The sequence below is a fragment of the Gossypium hirsutum genome, chromosome A07, assembly GCF_007990345.1.
Source record: "Gossypium hirsutum isolate 1008001.06 chromosome A07, Gossypium_hirsutum_v2.1, whole genome shotgun sequence".
Classification (NCBI taxonomy): Eukaryota; Viridiplantae; Streptophyta; class Magnoliopsida; order Malvales; family Malvaceae; genus Gossypium; species Gossypium hirsutum.
This window is the reverse complement of record NC_053430.1, coordinates 98,356,711-98,364,435: the sequence shown is the minus strand read 5'-3', so window position 1 is coordinate 98,364,435 and position 7,725 is coordinate 98,356,711. Positions and strand designations below refer to the sequence as shown.

The 7,725-nt window shown below is 29.7% G+C and overlaps 2 long non-coding RNA genes across 3 annotated transcripts; one reads left to right on the top strand and one right to left on the bottom strand.

Annotated features, from left to right (window-relative positions):
• The first annotated feature begins 478 nt into the window (after nt 1-478).
• LOC107937098 (uncharacterized) lies at nt 479-3,374 on the top strand. Of its 2 annotated transcripts, XR_001694574.2 has the most exons (4): nt 479-849; nt 1,733-1,895; nt 1,987-2,914; nt 3,123-3,374. It is a non-coding gene; the product is annotated as an uncharacterized lncRNA (long non-coding RNA). The 2 variants fall into 2 exon arrangements; XR_001694573.2 differs by having other exon boundaries at nt 1,987-3,374.
• A 2,159-nt stretch (nt 3,375-5,533) lies between these two features.
• Nucleotides 5,534-6,544, bottom strand: LOC107937125 (uncharacterized). The gene is made up of 2 exons (XR_005929981.1): nt 6,371-6,544; nt 5,534-6,072 (listed from the first exon to the last, which is right to left on the bottom strand). It is a non-coding gene; the product is annotated as an uncharacterized lncRNA (long non-coding RNA).
• Between the last annotated feature and the right edge of the window lie 1,181 nt (nt 6,545-7,725).

Genomic DNA, 7,725 nt, shown 5'->3' with positions numbered 1-7,725 from the left:
CTTCTTATAAATAGATAGCAATATTAGGGGTATTAACACAACTTTTAGATATTGTTATTCTGCCCAAAAATAAAGAGACTTTTATTCTATAAGAATTAGATATAATTTTCGGAATAATAATTCTATCAGTTTCTATTTGAAAAGATATTTTCGTTTTCACATTAACAGAAAGAGAAAAACACAAGTTTCTCTAAAGTTTTCAGTATTGATATTTTGGTAAAAATTAGTGGAAATTTATTTTAAGAATAAATTCTACTGGCTTCTATTTAAGAGAGATTTTCTTTCCTATTAAAAATAAAGAAAATATTTTTGATTCTATGTTTGATTCGATTCTGTATTTGGTTCTGTAGTTGATACGGATGCTACGTTGGGTGCTAGAGAGATCGTGGGGAAACTCAAGTGAATCAAGAATCGTACACGTGGGTTTAAATTGTCTTATTCGAATGGAAGAAAAGCTAGCGTGGCAAAGAGTTGCTAATTGTGCACATGTGGGGTTTGAGATCACATTCACATACGAATTGCTAACTTACTTACAGCACGTTTGGTTGGCATGAATAGCCAAACTATTCTTGGATGATTCGGTGATAAGCAGCTATTCATTAGTTTGGTTCACCGAATCCTCCATTCGACAGAATTTCATTCATCTCCCATTTTGCCTCCTCCCGTAATAGCCATTCCCCACCTGATCTAAAGAATAGCAATACAGAGCCTCCACCGAATAAGAAAAAAAACATAACCTCCCATTCTTTCCCTTTTCCACTTTCCCTCAGCAAACACCTTAAGACACTACACCCCAACCCTGTCTCCTAGTTCTCGTTTAGCTATTCTCCTCAATTTGAGACAACTAAGGTTATTATTCCCCTCAATCTCACCTCTATTGTGAGAATTTCATCTCTTTGCTTTTCTGTTTGTATTTCACTAGAAGGGGGTTGTGAAAAAAACGAGTTTTCGAAAAAAAATTGGTCGATTGGTTGATTCGATTATTTTAGGGCAATTTAAGGTTAGAAAGCTAAGCTTGGTTTATTCGAATTGTTGGGCATTTCTGTTTATTGTAAGGGATTTCAGGTTGCTTGTCTCAATAGTAAGGGATTTCAATTTCAGGTTGGAATTTGTTGTTTGTGGTTAATGGGTTGAAGGGTTTTTGGATTTTGAGCTTTGAATCAGTTACAGAGTTTTTGAGCAAGAAAAAGAAAAAGAAAACAGAGGCAGGGGAGATGAGAAAATCGTTTTACTAGTAAATTTGCTATTGCTTTGCTTCTTCATTTTATTTTATTTTTCAATTTTGATTCTAAAATGTTGGGCTAGTTACATTGTAAGCTGAACAAAGCATTTCAGTTGAGAAAACCTTTGAAGTTAAATTAAAGAGAAATTCTATATATGTGCTAATACGCTTTGTTTATTTTTGAATCTTAATGCTTAGAGAATCATAAGTTATTTGATGGGTTATTTGATTGCTTACTGTTTCAAAAATCTTGGCATCTGTACCAGCATTCATGATTTTCTCTTAGTAGTGAATACTCTGTATATCTATAATTAGTAGTGTGAATTGTATTGATTTCACCGATATTTGACTGCTTACAAAATTGGTGATGTTTCTTTGAGTCTCTTCTGCATGTACTTATTTTTTATCATTTTCATTTAAGAATTGCCCCCTCAAATAATTTTGGAGATGTATTTCATATCAATAAGCTTGGGCAATATTTTTAACCGAAATTATGCATCTGTATGTCAGGCTCACATGCTCAAACTTGTGATACTTTGGAGGGCAACAGTGGTGGTCAATCATGTATGCTCGGCCCATCAGAAGACAATATCATGGACACTGTGGGAGTCATTTATGTTGACACTGAATGAGATATAGCATAGAAGCCTCCAGCAGTGGTATTGCACTGAAGGTGATAATTATTGGATGAAACTGTATTTCTTAGTTCATTCCTCTTTGAGGCTATATAATTTATGAGACACTTTTTCCCACAATTGTGACAGGTCTCTGGTAGTGTGGGATTAGCAGCAATGTATAGTGCAGGCTGTTGGGCCTCCTCAAAAGGACCCTTTGGGGCTCCTTTCATAGTTGGTTGTTGTTTTAGCGATGCTGGAGAACACCTAATGAAAGGATTTTTAGCTCGGGAGTGTTGTGTCTCATCGTCACTATAAGATTCTTTTGGATTTATATGCCTAACAGGAATTTGTTCCCTTTACATGAAGAAAGTTTTAGTTATCCTAAATGGACCTTGTTGAGTTAGGTTGTCTGTGCTTGTATCTCTTTCTATTAATACAAAAGTAGTATAATAGGATACAATCTTTTGAAACATTAATTGTCTACTTGATTCCGAGCATGGGTGTTGAAATCGGTAGCGGTCTATGCTTGGTGAGAACTAGAAGTGATAAATCATATAATAGAAGTTGAATTTGTTCGATCTTAAATTATTTGCTTAAATTCGAAGATTTATCATATTTGATCCCATTTAGAATATTTAAGGTAAGCTAAAAAGAGAAATGGACACAAGTAAATAATTTTGGCTGCCTTTGAAACATACATTAGATTCATTGCAATTTGCAATACTTGGGGTACTAATAAGGTCATTTTCATGCTTAGCTCACAGGCAGGTCCTGCCTCTACTTGCATGAAAGTTCTTTGCTTTTTTTGCTCAAGATAGTAATCAAGCTGATACTGATAAAAGTGTTGGGATTTTAATCGTGCAAGCAGGTGCTCCTATCGGGGCGAGATTTCAATTAAACCACAATATATCTTTCGAAAAAAAAATTACATTTATTAGATTAGTTTTTATATGTGAATTTATTGGTTTAGGTTCCAGGAAATCCTCCAAAACTGAAAGCTATAGAAATTGCAACTGCGTGCTCATCCTTGTCTTTTGGGATAGGATATTTTAGAAGTGGCATGGAAAGGCCTAAGGTATGATGCTTACAATTAAAAATATTTTTGGAGTAGATGGTATATTCATTGATGTAGCAAATTATAAGGTGTGGTTAAGATATTGCATTATTTATGTATGGTTATGAAGTTCCATTTATTTCTTGCAATGCTTTGACAGCCATTAGAGATGAAAATATTTATGTGCTCTCTATTTGTTGTTTATGCTTGTTTTTTTTTCTTGATTCAGGTTTCTATTCTTAGGAGAAGTAAACAGTAGAATAGAAATGGAATCGATCATTTTGAAGCTCGAGTTGATGTTTCTACATGTCTGATTTTTGTTTAACCTATTTTTTCAAGGATAAATTATCATATCAAATCAAATCTCTCCAATTTACTTAGTTTATTTGGGAGTGTATGTAGTACTATAAAAGAAACCTATCCCCTTCGAGATTGCCATTTAATGGCTAATATCGATGAATAAAAGTTAAAAGTGATCAAATCGATATGACCTTAACCTCACCAGTTCAATGGTATTACTATTGAGCCAAAGTCTATAATATTTGTTTTTATTACAGCAAAAGAAACAAGGAACCTTTATTATAGAAAACATATGATTATTACCTTAACACAGCAACTTCTCATCCTTAAAGGCTTCCCCGATCTGAGTGGTTCCTCCAAAAGGATAGTTAGCTCAACCAACATCATTGTTGAAGATGAAATTAAATGCATTGCCTCTAATGTTTATGCCTTATTCCAATGTTATGAATGGTGTTGATTAGTCACCATTCAAGAATGTGATTTAAAATTATATTCAACATAATAGCAGAAGGTTTAACTGAGGATGAGCGCTATTGTGCATTGACCAAAATTCCAGATCATTACTTCTAATATTTTGTTTTTTATTGTAGAATAATTAAATTATTTGTTTCACTAATGATATTTTAGCACATTAAATATGCATTGTAATTTAAAAATAATAAAGTAGATTATAGATTATTTTTATAGTATTATATATTATGATTTTTTAATTCATATAATAATTAAATTAAGAATGTTATTAAATTGTATTTATTATTAAATTATATTTAATAATAATTATGTTAAAATATGGTTAAATTATTTATTATTTTTAATAAAATATATTTAATAATAATTTTATTAAAATTTAATAATAATAACAATAATCCTCTATCTAACGAAATTTCTGCTAAGGGTACTTTGGTCATTTAAGTTTTTTTTCTTATACTATTACAACATCTATTCCATTCAACCAAACACAAGAATTCTATTACAGCTCTATTCCATTCCATTCAACCAAACAATTAAATTACTGATTACAGCTCTATTCCATTACAGCTCTATTCAATTACAGCCCTATTCTATTATAGTGAACCAAACGTGTCGTTAGTGGTTAACAAAATATTTAACGGGAATGACTACATTACACAATTATCTTAATTAAAATAAATAATTTTTAAAAAAAATAATTAAAATTTATGTATGTTTAAGTCAATGACTTTGATCGAAATTGAATACCTTGTCTAAGCTAATTAATTAACATAGTTACACTGATTTATTCTATAAGTTATACTGAAAATGATGTTATATTATAAACACACACTATGTTCATAAACAAATACAAGAAATTCAATCATTTGTGGAGTTATCAAATCAATTATGTTTTATTTATTACCGACATGAAGACCTTTTACAAAGCTTGTTATAACAACACTTTTAGGTAACATTCAAAGAACAGTACTACGAAAAGAAAAGTCATTTCCTTTTACCCAACTTGCTTATAAATGACAATGACATGCATTTAGCAATGAAACCACCAACTTTACCTAAAACTTCAATAATATTCAAAATAGGAAATGTGTTGCTAATTCACCAATCGGCTTTTTTTTTCTCAGTTCAAAGTTTTAATGAAGGAAATCTGGTGAGGCTATGGTTCAATTTTGTATTATGCTAACCAATGGAAATAAGCTAGATTAAGGCTTTCTTTCAATGGGACTGTGTTCACTTTTGATGAGGTTAATAATAATGGTGACAGTGAGATTAATAATTGTAGCAATATGATAGAATATTGTAGTAATGTGATTAAAATTAATAATGAAATATATATTTAGATTTAAAGACATCTGTAGCCGTGATGTGAAAGTATAAAATAATTTAATAATATATGTAAAATAAATAATTATATTTTATGTTAAATAATAAAATATATTAAATTTGTATTTATCTTAAAGAATAATTTTACTAATAAATAATCAGTTTTTCATTAATTATATTTGTATTTATTTTTTATTATTTATAGATACTTATTTATAATAAATTCATATAATTTTTAATATTATAAACATTATATATTATTAAATTATTATAAAACTCAAAATTTTATATTTTATATAATAAAAATAATAAATTAATATAACCTTTTTATATATTTATTTTAAATATTAAAATATATTAAAATAATTTTATATTAAATAATAATGAAAAATTATTTATGATAATGAATCTATATAAATATTAAATTTTTATATAAAAAATAACATTTATATGATTCTTATATAATAATAAACTTTTTTAAAAAAATTCTAAATAATATATGTAATAGCCCAAATTTGACCGGGTTTAAATAAAGAAAAAATTAGATAAATAAATAAACATTTATTAAAAAGTCCATTGAAAGTCCAGGCCTACTGTTGCTACCCAAAGCCCAAATACAAAAACCCATATTCGGGTATAACCCAATAGCGAAAACAATACCTAATACCCCTAAGCTAAACCCAAACCCAAATAAGACCCGTTACACCCAGCAGCCCATCAGACTCATTATCCCTGCTAGCCTAAGTCAGACCTAATCCATTACATTACAGACCTTGACCCAAAACAAAACAGCCCAAAAGGCCCAACAGACTTAAGAGAAACAGGGAAACCCTAGGGTTTCCTGAATGCTGTGGCGCCGCAAACATTTCTGAAAGCTTCGGGGAGTGTCTGGTAACCCCCAAATCGAGGCCACTGTTTAATGAGTTGTCCCAAGGGGCTTCAATGCTCATCAACGCCCCGATCATCGGTCGTCCATTGGTCTGGCCCCAAATTACGTTATGACCATCACCAATGCTCCATCAGCACCGTGATCAGTGCACGCGTCTACACCAGCATGGTCACTGCCGGATCCCTCGCTCAATTGCCTGCAAGAAAAGGAAACAAACAGCAGATATGCGAAAAAGCAGAGTAGAAAATGGCAAGGAAATCACAGCACATCAGTCAAAGATACAGGAAATCAGAGATTTCTTTCCTTATGTAACAAATCAGTAGGCTATAAAAAAAGCCTTTGTAACCCTTATAACGAGGACACAGATACAGAAATAAAAAATGAATACAAACAGTTTCAAAGGTGATAATCGAGTGACTTGTTCTCTATTTTTTTGCCCATATATATGAACTGTTTAGCAAAATACTAAGGGATTTGAAAAGGAGAAGAACTACTTGTTTTGGATCTTGAGAGACGAGGATTTTTAAACCCTCCGATCTTCATATACAGTGGCCCTTAGGGCGGCGCGTGGACCGGCGCGTGGCGTACGAAGGCCAGAACCGGAGCTCCCTTCCTCTCTCTTTCAGAGAGAATTTTTTTAGTTTTTTTAAAAAAATTGGGGTTCAAATGAATTTTAAGCTGAGAAGGTAGCTTATATAGCTTGAACGAAACGGCGTCGTTCTGCGACCCCCAGGATCCGCGTGTTGACCCGATTACCCAGGGAGGATCCGCGCATTTTTTAAAATTTGGTTAATTTCCCAATCGGTCCTCTTACCCCTTTTGCGTTTACAATTAAACTTTATTTCATTTATGATTTGGCCCTATTATTTTATTTTAGTTTTAATTAGGCCCTGACAGTTGTTAAATTATATTCTGAGAAACGTGGCCGTTTTGGGAATAGGGTATTTTGCCCAGTGAGTCCCTCTAATTTTACGCGCGTTCTAAATAGGGCCTCAATTCAGTTTTGTTTCTTTGAAATTCGCCTTGTAATTTTGTTAAACTCTAAATTTAGTCCTATATTTATTATTCTATATATATATATTATTTGCTTTATTTTAATTTTACTTTTATATTATATATTATAAAATTATTTTATTATAAGTATTATTTTAATTATATATGATTATTACTTATTATGTATTATTTTTCTTAAATATTATTTTACATTTCTTTATATATTATTATATTTTCACATATATTATATTTATTAATTATATATATATTGTTTTATATGTTACTTTATATTATATCTATTATTTTTCTTATATGTTTATATTACATTTTATTATATAATCTTTATTATGTTTTATTTTTATGTTATTGTTTTTTATATATATCATGTATCACAGATTATTATTTATGTTTATATTATATATATTATTTTAAAAATGTAAATTATTATTATTAAATTATATTTTTAACTCACATTATATGCACATTTCATTTTTTATATTTATTCACTATATATTATTTCATTTTAAATTAATATTGTTATATTATGAAATCTCTTACATACTTTCAAACCAATATATTATTATATAATTATTATTCTTTTATTCTTGTTACTATGTTATTATATTATATATTATATACTATTTTAAAATGGTTATGAAACGTCTTGTTTTTTAATTGTATGTATATTTTGTTAGCAATCAATTACTTTTTTTATATGTTTTATATTGTATGTATCATGTATGTGTTAAGTTTATTTTTATTATAATTATATGCAAATTGACACTATATTTCTTCTATTGGTATACCATACATTATTTGATTATGTTTTTATATCATGCATCATTTAAATATTATT